The following is a 13,575-nucleotide window of genomic DNA, read 5'->3' as shown; positions in this document are numbered from 1 at the left end:
AAACTAGGAAATAATAATCAAAGGAATGTACAATTTATATGTTCAAAAGGAGTAGGAGGAAGTCAGAAAATTAACAGGTCCTCCCTGTAATTCTGAAAACATAAATGACTAGTGACTAATAAAATAATAATGATTTAGGCCAGTCCGTGTAAAGTAGTAATGACATAATAAAGTACTAAATTAATATATGCAGTTTATACTAAGTATCCACCCATCCATTTTCTTCCGCTTATCGGAGGTCGGGTCGCAGGGGTAGTACCTTTAGCAGGATCACGCAGACTTCCCTCTCCCCAGCCACTTCACCTACCTCTTCCGGGGGGATCCCGAGGCATTTCCAGGCCAGCCGGGAGACTTAGTCTCTCCAGCGTGTCCTGGGTCATCGCCAGGGTGTCCTCCCGGTGGGACGTGCACGGAACACCTCACCAGGAGGCGTCCGGGAGGCATCCTAATCAGATGCCCGAGTCACCTCATCTGGCTCCTCTCAATGTGGAGGAGCAGCAGCTCTAGTCTGAGCCCTTCCCAGGTGTCAGAGCTTCTCACCCTATCTCTAAAGGAGAGCCCGGACATCCTGTGGAGGAAACACAGCTCGTGAACATAGGTGAGGGTATATATGTAGATCGACAGGTAAATTGAGAGCTTCGCCTTTGAGCTTAGCTCCTTCTTCTACGGACCGATACAAAGTCCGCATCACTGCAGACGCTACACCGATCCGCCTGTCGATCTCCCGTTCCATTCTTCCCTCACTCGTGAACAAGACCTCAAGATACTTACAGATTACAGATTTGAAGGTGCTGATTCTCATCCCAGCCGCTTCACACTCTGCTGCGAACCGCTCCAGTGAGAGTTGGAGATCACGGCTTGATGAAGCCAATAGAACCACATCAACTGCAAAAAGCAGAGATGCAATATTGAGACCACCTAACCAGACCCCCTCTATGCCTCGGCTGCGCCCAGAAATTCTGTCCATAAAAGTAATGAAGCGAATCGGTAACAAAGCATTACATGAATCTCCTCAATGCACTTCAACTTGATTCATTGGCACCAGGCTCCCATAAGATGGCAGCAAAGCTCTACATGAAGGTCCTCAACTCTCGTCAACAGAGTTACTTCGCACCAAAATGCCACAAGATGGTGTCAAAGCAATACTATTAACCAGGACTTTGGCATGAGGACAAAAACAGCAAACAGGTGGGGCTTTTTTCAGTGAGAACGAAAGAGAGGTCCCCCACAAAAAAATGTATATGAATATGTGAATTTGCAAGAAACAAATCACAGATATGCGGGGAAAATGTATTATACTGAGGCACAGACACTGTAAATCCTCAGCGTGACTTGGTGAGCCTACTGTTAAATGACTGCAGTGGAACGTGCGACGTGCAACTGCACAGGGTGGCATTGCTGGGGGCGGCAATGCAACCACCACCCCAAAATAATATTTGCTGCTTGAAATAGTTTTCTACCACGTGAAGGCATGACATGATACACCTTGGTGTTTATATGGGAAACTTGCGCCCACCTGCCATATGAAGTTACAGACTTCCCTACCTGCCTTCAGCTATTATTTTACAAACGACACAGATATTTATTCACATGCCATTATTATTTTATGAGTAGCCTACTGAAAATGTTTAAGTAATAAAATACATTTGTGATAATGACTTGCCATCTGTATTGTAATTTCACACATGCAACATAACTATACAAAGGGTGATCGACATATGTGTAAATGTGTACATATTTTCAAATAATAATAATAGCTACTGGTATAAGGCATCTCACAAAATTACTGTCTCTACTCTTTAGGAAACAAATCACTACATTAGCTTCCTGATGATGTTTGAATTTGAAAAATGGAGGGGAAAAGAAAATTGACAAAAGCATTTCAAAGGAAAAACTGAAACTGAAAGACTGTCTTAAAGTTGCACTAGTGTAGTGTCAATATTTACATAGGATATACCTCTTTTATAAACAGAATGGTAAAAACTGGACAATTCTGTTGAAAAGACTCCTAGTGCACCTCCCCATCTCGCCGAGAGAGGGTAGGGGGCGGTTCACTCACATCAGCATCCACTGCTGATGTCACACACAAGTCATGTCGACCCTTTCTCAGCACAATCAGTACCACCACCTCCACTGCTTTTGTCACGATACGTAAGTAAACAGGCTCTATTACCTGTGCGTCCTTGATCGAATTTTCCTTTCAGTGTCTGTGTCCACCGTCATAATTTATTGGATGTTTCAATCATAACCCCGTTTGTGGTGTAGCGGGCCGGGTTGACGTAATATTGTTGCGCAGAACGTCCATGGCATGAAATCCATCTCTCTCGGAGGCGAGACAAGTAGCAACGCTGGAGTGAAAATGCGAAGAAAAAGAAAAAAGACATTTGGGTTTATTAGAAATAATCGGCGGATTTGATGCTATTTGGCCATAAATATCTGAGTGAAGTGGCATTATTTGTGCAATCTGGATAACATTGTCAACAAATGTGTATGATTGTGTTCGTTATTCATTTGACTCAATTCAGGGCGTGATGCGTTCACGTGTCGTCGGGGATTTGCGAGATCACACCAGAGATCTGGTTGTGTTTTGCAAGCACTGCAACAAACTGACCTCTATTGATGCACAAGCGCACGTTTCAAATAGTTTGGTGGTTGTTGTTGCCTCTCAGAACACAGGTGTGGTGTTGCGATTTATCTAAAACTGAGGAATAATTACCCAAACACGAATTAATGTTAATGTAAATATAAAATTTAATTTGAAATTTCTATTTTAAAAAAAACATGTGATTCTTCAAGTCTAGTGAGGAAAAACAAGAAAAAAAGATTGGAGCTGAAAAGTAATGTATCTCAAATTCTAAATATGTTACATGCAGATTGGCTGGCAACCAGTTCTTGGTGTATCCCTCCTCTCGCCCAAAGATAGCTGGGATAGCCTCAAGCACGCCCGCGACCCTAGTGAGGATAAGCAGTAAAGAAAATGGATTGGTGGATGGATGTTACATGCATGTCTTGAGTTTAAACACCATCACAGTTAATTCTCTGAATATTTGGCGGAAATGGAAAGTATCAAGCCTATCCTCTTTAATACAGAAAACCCTCTGCACATAATTCATATAGAAGTACAGTCAGTCTGTTTAGAAAAGTTAAACTCCACGCAGTTTGGACAGAAATGAACCAGACATGGATTATTATTCCACTTGTACAAGCAGTTAAACCGATTACATTGCCATGCATTTAACATAAAAGTCAAGTGTCAAAAGGTACAAAAATATATATAAGAATGCACTTAGACTAACCAAAGCTGTCAGAATGGTTACAAGGAATGTTTTATGTACAGCTGTATCATTATGGAGAGACACAGTAGTATTGATTTTTATTTGTAATAGTTAAGAGGTACAAGGTACTTTTATTATCAATTCTTCAATATGCGTAACACATACAGAGGATTGAAATTACGGTACTCAAGGGGTCGCGGTGCTACAAAAGACAAAAGCTAAATTTCTCCGGGCACTCCGGTTTCCTCCCACATCCCAAAAACATGCATTAATTGGAGACTCTAAATTGCCGGTAGGCATGACTGTGAGTGCGAATGGTTGTTTGTTTCTATGTGCCCTGCGATTGGCTGGCAACCAGTTCAGGGTGTACCCCGCCTCCTACCCAATGACAGCTGGGATATGCTCCAGCACGCCCGCGACCCTATTGAGGAGAAGCGCCTCAGAAAATGGATGGATATTAGATGACAAAACCCTAATGTGGCAGGTGCGACCCTGAGTCTGGTGTGTGTGTGTGCGTGCGTGTGCATCTACATGTTTTTTTTTGGGGGGGGGGGGCAGAGTTCAGGTGGGCAGAGGACAGAAGAGGTAGAGGGGGCAGAGCGGGCAGAGAGTTCAGAGTCCTGACAGCCTGATGAATAAAACTGGGTCGGCTAGTCTCAGTCTCCTGCCTAATGGGAGCAGACTGAAGAGGCTGTGTGATGGATGGGTAGCATCCCCCGCTATGCTGAGGCCTTTGAGGGTGAGGCGGGTGCTGTAAATGTCCTGCAGGGAGGGAAGAGAGGTTCCGATGATCTTCTCAGCTGCCCTCACTATGCGATGGAGAGTCTTGAGGCAGGATGCAGTGCAGGCTCCATACCGCACAGTGGAACGAGCACATGATGGGGGTTGGGGCTCTGGCTCTTCCCAACTTGCGCAGGAAGTAGAGACGGTGGTGAGCTTTCTTGGCCAGTGATGAGGTGTTGCTGGTCCAAGAGAGGTCCTCAGTGATGTGCACTGCCAGGAACTTGGTGCTGCCCACCCTCTCCACCACAGCACCGTTGAGGTTCAGGGGAGCATGCTGGGTGTGCTCTCCTGAAGTCCACAACAACCTCCTTGTTTTTTTCCACATTCAGGGAGCGACTGTTGTCCAAGCACCACCCGGCCAGGCGGCTCACCACACTCCTGTAGTTTGTCTCGTCCCCGTTGCTGATGAGACCCACCACAGTTGTGTCGTCTGCAAACTTGATGAAGAGGTTGGCGCTGTACGTCGGTGTGCAGTCATAAGTCAGCAGGGTGAAGGGGGCTCAACACACAACCTTGAGGGGCCCCCATGTTCAGAGTGATGGTGCTGGTGCTGCCGGGTCAGTGTCAGCACTTGGTCACCAGGAGGAGGTGGAGTCTTGTGTGCCTCAAAGCGAGCAAAGAAGTCATTCAGCTCATTTAGCAGTGTAGGGAAGATTACTTTGAAAATGTAATTGTTACAATTACAAGTTACCCTGTTGAAAATGAAATAGTGGTGTAACTATTTCAATTGCTTTCTCAGAGTAACATATTTAATTATACTTGATTACATTTCTATTACTTTACTTTTTACACAAATAAACGTGATTTTAAAAAACAATGAAATGTAAATACATCAATACAGAGGACTGTATTCCTAAAAAAGTGCATTTATTAATGTACACCACTGTAACATTATGCAATTTGACTTAAAAGCGTTTAAATACAGGGGTATTTTTAAAAAACGGTATTTGAATAATTATTTAAAAAATATTTTTTTATTATTAAAAATGTATTCAAAATAAAAAGTAAAAATTTTACCTAAATGTTAAAAAAGAGTTCTTAAAGATTAAATGCAAATGCATTGTACTTCAACACATTCAGTGCCACTGACTGCTTTAGAAGTCAAATATCCATGTTAACTGGGAGGGCTGTCACTGAATGAGTTAAAGTTAAATAGGACTGAACTGTCCTTAAAAAAATGCAGTGTACATGGAAAGTAAAACATTCACTGGATTAAAAAAAAGTTTAAACGACAGTAACTTTATGCACGTCTGAACATTAACACTGCACTTCGTCCATTCGTCCGTTTTCCGTACCGCTTAGCATCACTAGGGTCGCAGGCGTACTGGAGCCTATCTTTGAGCAAGAAGCGGGGTACACCCTGTACTGGTCGCCAGCCTGTCAGGGCACATATAAACAAACAACCATTCACACCTACGTGCAATTTAGATTCTTCAATTAACCTACCATGCATGTTTTTGGGATGTGGGAGGAAACCGGAGTGCCCAGAGAAAACCCACGCAGGCACAGGGAGAACATGCAAACTCCACACAGGCAGGGCCGGGGATTGAACCCCGTTCCTCAGAACTGTGAGGTAGACGCTCTAACCAGTCGCTCACCGTGCCGCCACATTTTAAATCATCACAAATATTTTCCAGTAGAGGTACATGATTTAAATTAAGTTTTGCTGAGATATTATTGCCTTGATATTTGATATTCTCTGTTGGAATAGGAAAGATTGGAATTTGGTCCGCAGGATTCCAGGAGCTAGTCGTTATAGGTAGTATTGTTGATTTTGATCAATTGATATCATATTCTGATAATTGGGAAAACAATCTCAATGAGGTTAAAAATGTTTGAAGTGATGGCTATGGTTCTTGTAAATAAAGGATATAATCTGCAAAAAGATTGATTTTGTGTTCTGACACAGGAGTACAGATACCTTTAATATTAGTGTTTTGCCGTATTGCTATTGCCAGTGGTTCGATAAATAGTGCGAATAGCAGGGGCGAGAGTGGGCATCCTTGTCTCGTTCCTTTTTGTAAAGTGAAACTGTGATGTGACCCACTTTGTGGTGACGGTTGCTTTGGGTGAGTTGTATAACGATCCAGTGAATATATTAATCACCGAAACCAAATTTGTGAAGTACAGCAAAAAGAAAAGCCCAGTTATCTTTGTCAAAAGTGGCAAGACAATTGATTTTAGATTATTACGCTGAGACATACTTATTGGGTTTATCAGTCGCCTGACATTGTTGGTGGCGCTCATTCTTTTTGTAAAACCTGTTTGGTCTGTTTTGTCAATGTCTCTGTACATTTGACCATTCATCTTTTCTTCAATTATGTGAAGTTTACCAGTACCATTTGCTGAAAAGCAGCCACACACCATCATGCTCTCACCTCCGAACTTCACTATTGGTATGGTGTTTTTAGGGTGATATGCAGTGCCATTTCTCCTCCAAACGTGGTGTGCATTATGGGATCGAAAGAGTTCAATTTTGCTCTCATCCGACCAGACTATAATCTCCAAGTATTTAACTAGCTTGTCCAACTGTTGTTCAGCAAACTTTAAATGAGCTTTGACATGCTTTTTGTCCAGCAATGGGGTCTTGTGTGGTGAGCGTGCATACAGGCCATGGCGGCGGAGTACATTTCTCACGGTTTTCCTTGTGACAACAGTACCTGCTAATTCCAGGTCTTTTTGAAGCTCTCCACAGGTGGCCCTTGGCTCTTGGAAAACTCTTCTGATTATTCTTTACACTCCTCTGTCAGAAATCTTGCGAGGAGTACGTGATCGAAGCAAATTTGCCCTTCCAATACTTTTGAAGGGAACTGTGTGTGTGTGTGTGTGTGTGCGCACGCAGGTACCAGAATAGGGCACCAAACAGATATACGTTACCTGAAAAACAGGTTAAAATGTGAGGAAAGACGGCGACACTGACATAGTTGCCTGTCGTTCACTAATCCTCCTTGCTAAATTTATTTACAATTTCACAATTTACACAAATGCCTAACTGAATACTTTTGTTCCATTTCCTTAATTTACCCACTATAAACAGTACTGCATTATCATTGTCCATCTCGACATTTAAATTCACACTCTCTTTTGGTCATAGATCTTACATTACACATTTCTTTGTCATCTCAGTCTTCACTACATTCAAAATAAACATTGTAATCTCTGTTATTTTCATTGACTTCCCAAAACACAATTTTGGATGAATATTGAAATATGCATTAAAAGTGCATTTCTGTATAAATGTCAAAAGACCTTTATGGGACTCACAAATAGTCATATTATTGAAAGAATGGACATTATGTAGAGTGGCACACTTGGTGAAATTTCCTATTAACTTCTGTAACTATTTAAGAACACTGCTTAAGAGCATAACATAAATGAAGCCAGTCAGTCAGTTGACTAGACTCTAGCTACAAATAGGACAAATAATACATAGACACGCTACACTCAACACAACACTCTCTTCTCTACACTTATCTTATACCATTAGAACACCAAAGTAAAATACAAAGTAGGTACACAAGTGGTTTTTAAGTCTTTACCCACCTGAAAAATGGGTTAAAATGTGAGGAAAAACAGAGACACTGACACAGTTGTCTGTCGTTAACCAATCCTCCTTGGCTATGAAGAAATGACCTCGCGCATGCGCAATAGACTACAGCGTCAGGTAACTCTGGCATAACTGATTGTGGTATATTTCCACCGACTGACCAAAATTAGTATTGTGTGTGTTATACAATAAAACCAGAATATGTGACACCAATTGGATTTTAAAAAGGGAAAATAAATTACAAACACTCAAAACCTTGCCAAAAATAAATAAAACATTTCACTAATGTGATCTGACTGAGTGAGCATCACATGCTCCCTAACAAATAAAAAATGGCTCCTGACATTTCGAAACTTCTATAAATACAAATGAACTCTTAAACCCTTTCGATTTCATTTTAAATCTCTTAAAACGCAAGCAGGGTTGGTGGAATGTGTGTAGTGGGTGCCTGGTACGTATATTGAGTGTAGCGTATATTGTTTGGATAAAAACTTAATTTAGGAGAAAAGAATAAACCGGAAGCGACAACTGCGTCACTTCCGGTTTAGCGTGATTTTAAGTTTCAGCGTTAAAATCAAATTATTTTTCATCACGTAAAGGGGCACCAAATCTCTTTTTAGACGTGTAAAACGTCAGGACAAAGTGACGAAAAACCTCAATGTCTCGTAATCTGAAGGTTGCCACAGGAATTAGATAAGAGTTCTCGATAACCAGGTCTTTTGTTGCACCCAAACGCACACAAATGATACAGGTAGTGACTTTTTATAGAAAATTTAAGATCTAACGGGTGAATCTACCATCTCCAGCCAAACATTGACAAAGGAGACTGACTTGTGAAATGACCGTGTAGTGACAATGCATATAGCTGGGTGTTCCTGTTCTTGTTAATTTAAACCCAAATACGCACTAATCTCTACTTTAGTAGACTGCAAATTGGATTTACGTGCATGGAACACAATTTAGGCAGGCTGGTCTATCTCCCGAATGTTTGGCCAGTCCGGTCCACACGGGGAACAGGTGGATTTGGATGAAAAAAGGAGGAAGGAAAAAGGGGGGAAAAAAAACAAGATTTCCAAGGCAGCTGGAGCCGGGGTGTCGTCGTTCGCAAGAATCTTGGCGCAGGCGTGCGCTGCCCGCTTCCTTCCCAATGGAGCTTGTCCAGGCACCCAAAAGGGTAGCTCGGGGTGCGATCGCAGGGTGCCCTGCAGCGGGTAACGCTCCGATGTGTCCTCGCCCACCTCATGGTGAGAGGTGGTGCTTCCTGGCTGAGCCAGCCTTCGGCAAGTTGGTTGATCGAGCTTGCTCAACAAAAGGGGCCTCCGGCCTTTATGCCCAGCTGAAAAGTGGGTGCTTCCCCCCGCTCCGGGGCCAAAGGGAAGATAGACCACCTCTTCATGTTAGTTTTCCATCCTAGGATTATTTTGTAGTTTACAACCGGTGGGATAAAATAATTGTTGGATTTAAGATAACGCCACCATTTTCCAGCTTTGCATTGTCACGCGCAAATCCTCTTTACACCCTGTAATGAATGTTTCAATTGTATGTGGTTGTTGGGAACACTGTAATATTTCCAATGTGACATTTGTTTTGTGTGGGGTGAAACATCTCATCCGGTTTAGTTGACAAACAGATTTGATATCAGACATTCAAATTTGCAGAAATACAATCAGTAGTGACGCTGTTGTGATGGTAACACTGGCAGCGTTCATGCAAAGTTTCTAAAATATCATATAACATTCAAATCCAGTGAAGATTGTGATTAGTTCCTCCGGAGTTTCAGTAGTTTTCAGCTGCCTGAGGGTGTCGCTAGTGCTCCATCTATTGTCCCAGACAGATAGAACAAATTGCCTTTTGAACTTTATCTTGACATGCGGGATGAGTGGATTTTCAAGCTTTTTGATTGGTATCTTGAGCCCTGCACACCCAGGGGGTCTCCTGATGACAGGAGGGCAGGTTTCTGAGGTAACTGCTAATTAACTTAACGTCTGGGGTGAGGAGTCAGGATTCCTCATTTCCACTTTGATGAGCTCCTTCGGACTGGCTGGTAATTCCTTTAGCATCCGTGTGAGATGAACCAGGCATCCTTGTGGTTGCCTGTCACGGCGGGGGACCGGAGACAGTGATGCAAGCTCAGTCCGGGGTTGAGGGTCATGGTGCCATCTGGTGAGAGCATGTCCATTTCATATCCCCCCTTTGTCGACTTGATCCAGCTCGATGGTGGATCTAGGCGACGTCTCTTTGGAAGATGGGACAGGTTGGCAGGAAGACGCACACAAATGCAGTTACCAAAGTCCAACATTAGTGCATATCACCCCACTTATGGCTATAACAGTTGTCCATGACAACGCGTTCGGTTTCACCTTTGTCTTGGTTGAGCATCTGTGTCGGCGGACCTAGTGAAGCAAGGACACTGTCACGGAGGTTTGACCTGCTTGACTGGTCCGGTCTCACTGTGTTGACCAACCTTCGTTTTGTGCATGGTGCATCGTGGGCGGATGCTTGTGTGACCCCCTTTCGCTACGTGATGCCACGAATGGCTGTGAAGTGCGCTTCACGGAGGCGCAATAACAAAAGTCCACGATAATGCAAATGAGCAGGTGCAAAGCCAAGGACAACCCAGAGTTAAGCTAGAGCAGTGTGCACGAAGGGAGAATTGAATGAGTGGCAGCCAAGGCGAGACACAGAAAGATCAAATGAAAAGCAGACACCTTCGACATCAGGAATAACGCAAAGGAGAAGAGGAAATCTGGGAGCCAGCACAAAAGGAATTCAGGAACTGAGGTGCGCTTTGCAAGCTGTCGGGAACAAGTGCACGGGACGTCCGAGGTCTCTGACAACGCCCACGTCGTATGTGAAAATCACAAAAGCAGCACAATGACTTAGCGGCCACTGAAAGTGACAACCAGCTAATCAAGGAAGACACAATCGAGGTTAGCTTGACAGCTGAATAGGTGGACCAATGATTAGAGACGGGGCCCATAATATGCGACTCAGAGGGCCCAATTTCGCATCTCATCAAGGGGTCCTGTGGTGGCAAAAACTTGAAAGAGTGGTCAGTGAGAGCGACCACTGGTGGACTTCGTCAGCGTTACCGGTGTGCACCCCCTTTTTGTCACAATGTCATCTGGCTGCGATTTTAGTAGAGGCGACGCATCCAGGAGGCTCAGAGTGTAGCACTGGGAGGATTCTCTAGTGGGTTCTGGCCTTCTTAGGGGTCTCTGCATCTGTGCAAAAATCTCGTGCCTCCTATAGTCAATTAACGGCATGAAACGACTTAGCAGATCTTGTCCAACGAGCAAAGTACCAATTTCACCGGTGACACAAAGACAGGATGAATTATGGAATGTGACCCTATCCAATGTAACCTAAGTCTAATTGGGTGTTCACTAAGGCAAAGGGGCGAATTTTTCATTTTGCAGTGTTGGAGATTGAGTGTACGGCCCTCCTGCCGTAATTTGTCACGCAGTAACTCAAATGTCCTCGGACATGACCGTGATGTCTGTTGCAGTATCCATGTCATATTGGAACGTATGTTCAAGTGTGGTTGTGTCAAGTCAAATTTTTAGTGTGATTAACGGTGCGCTTACCTAGAAGGCGCCGAAATGGCTGCTTGCACTCCCTCAATGGAAAGCTCCTCGGTACAGGTCCTTTTATATCATTCCACATCCAGGGGGAGGCGCGATAGAGTGTCTGCGTCTATATTTGACTCTCCAGGCCTGTATTGGACATCAAACCTAAAATCAGCGAGTTCCCCAACCCACCGATGACCAACAGCATTGAGCTTGTCTGTACTTATAGTGTAGATCAACAGGTTGTTGTCAGTGTAAACCATGAAGTGGGGACACATAGTACAGATAGTCACATACATTTTCACACACAGGCCACTTCGATAAGAGAAACTCTAATTTTCCACTATGCAGATGGTAATTACGTTCGGCTGGTGACAGTGTGCTTGATTCGTCTCCAATGACTCAGTTTTCCATTTTGACCCTGATACAGTACAGCTCCTAGGCCCTGGTCTGAAGAGTCAGAATGCAGTGTGAAGGGCTGGTTAAAATCAGGCTACGGCAAGAGACGGGAGTTTGTGACAAGGTCCACCAGTTGTTCACGGGCTCTCTGGTGTTCAACTCCCCATACTAGGGGCTTTGTGGAGGGCAACTGGGGGCATTTAAGATTTTTACCACGTAATGGGATCTGAACTTGTCCTGGTTTTATTTGGAGCAGCTCATAAATTGGTCTGTCGATTCTGGCAAAATCCTGAACGTATGACCGGAAATATCCCAGGAATCCAGTCAATTTCCTCACGTCAGTTACTGTTTTTGGTGTCTTACTGGTCAAGGTCTGCACAGGTTCAAGGTCTCGGGGGTCTAGTTTGACTCCTTCTGTAGACGACCCACGTATCAGACTTCTTGTACGCACTTCTCGGGTCTCAACATCACGCCGTGACATTGAAGGGCCTGGAGAACCATGCAAATGGTCTCAACATTTTCAAATGTTTTTGCATAACAGGGCACGTAGTCAAGGTATGGGATGCAGCACTCATCCGTGAGGGGTCCTAGCATCTCCTCCATTTGCCGTTGGAATGCTGCAGGAACATATAGAAAATCTACATCAGGCAGCACGGCGAAAGACCGGTTACCACTGCTGCCTCACAGTTTTGAGGACACTGGTACAAATATGGCCTCACCTGTGAGAGCAGCTTGCATGTTCTCCCCGTGCCTGTGTGGGTTTTCTCGAGTACTCCGGTGTCCTCCCACATCCCAAAAACATGCATGGTAGGTTGACTCTAAATTGCCCGTAGGTATGAATGTGAGTGTGAATGTGCCCTGCGATTGGGTGCCGACCAGCTCAGGGTATACCCCGCCTCTGGGCCAGTATCAGCTAGGAAAGGCTCCAGCACGCTCGCGACCCTATTGAGGATAAGTGATACGGAAAATGGATGAATATCTACGTCACTAGCAACGATCCTACCGTTCCGCTCCCGAGCCAGTATTGTCACCATAACGTGTTCTCACAAGTGGGTCTTTTACACTGAGACAACCAATCAGAGAAAAGGGACTTAGGGTCTTCGTCAAATTTGGACAAAGCGGGTACCAAACAGGGTCAAACAGAAGTATCTGTATGATAGAAGATTGTCGTATGACAAAACCAAAGTGTGTGTGTTTTTTTGTTTGTTTTTTTAATGAAATTGACAATTTTATACTAAGTCCATGTTAGAGAGTAAATTCCAAAAATATGGGACCTTTAAGGACTTTAGCCACTGGCTGCACATTGTAAAAAAAATTAGGTGGTCAAAGTTAAAGGAAGGGTCCATTTCCACACATAGTCTGAAGTTATTTCAATTCAGCTAGTGTTGTGTACATGCCACAAGACATATAGCTAAGTAGAGATAGTTACAAATATCTGATATCTTCCCAAATCAAATATCTTTGTGTTAAGCGGAGCACTCATGTCAGAACCAGTGTGAAACTGTGGGTCACATGGCCCCCCACCTTTTACCAAATGTGCCCGTGTGTGTGATGTGGCCCTTTTCAGGAATGGAAAATTTTGGCCGTCCCCTCTCCCGCGACAATTAATTTTTCTGTTGAAATAGTTCGATGACCACCGCCCCGTCAATGATTGGTTTTCGTGATGGAAGAGTTAGAATAGCACCCAGCAATCCCCCCTAGCCCGGTTGGTTTTCGAAAAAAAGGAGCACTAAAAAGTGCCCCCGAAGTACTGTGTCCACCCATGCTAAAAGTTGTTCCAGCACCATTGCCTCATGGTTTACAGTCTGGGTAGTGAGACTCTTGACGCAATGCAGTGACTGTAGCTACAATTTCCACTGAGAGTCGGAATTTATAAAACTTGCGACGTGTAAGGAGTTGTGTGCACCCTGCGCTTCACAGCCTTACAAACATACAACAAAACATGTAACTAGACAGGTAGTGTTTTACGTGAAAAGCAGATAGCATGAGTTCAATGTCGGGT

The 13,575-nt window shown here is 43.9% G+C and overlaps 1 protein-coding gene and 1 long non-coding RNA gene across 5 annotated transcripts in view; one reads left to right on the top strand and one right to left on the bottom strand.

Annotated features, from left to right (window-relative positions):
* The first annotated feature begins 2,045 nt into the window (after positions 1-2,045).
* Positions 2,046-13,575, top strand: part of LOC133466256 (TANK-binding kinase 1-binding protein 1-like) — a 42,731-nt gene continuing 31,201 nt past the window's right edge. For all 4 annotated transcript variants that reach the window (XM_061749782.1, XM_061749779.1, XM_061749780.1 and 1 more), the window contains exon 1: positions 2,046-2,151. The gene's annotated coding sequence lies outside the window, so the exon portion shown is untranslated. The remainder of the gene's footprint in view (positions 2,152-13,575) is intronic.
* Positions 2,732-13,575, bottom strand: part of LOC133466259 (uncharacterized) — a 31,599-nt gene continuing 20,755 nt past the window's right edge. The window contains exons 3-4 of the long non-coding RNA XR_009784904.1: positions 11,193-11,321; positions 2,732-10,851 (exon numbers count right to left, since the gene is read on the bottom strand). This is a non-coding gene — a long non-coding RNA (uncharacterized LOC133466259). The remainder of the gene's footprint in view (positions 10,852-11,192; positions 11,322-13,575) is intronic.

This window comes from Phyllopteryx taeniolatus, chromosome 16 (assembly GCF_024500385.1).
Source record: "Phyllopteryx taeniolatus isolate TA_2022b chromosome 16, UOR_Ptae_1.2, whole genome shotgun sequence".
Lineage (NCBI taxonomy): Eukaryota > Metazoa > Chordata > Actinopteri > Syngnathiformes > Syngnathidae > Phyllopteryx > Phyllopteryx taeniolatus.
Note: the sequence above shows the minus strand (reverse complement) of the source record. Positions and strands in the feature narration are given on the sequence as shown.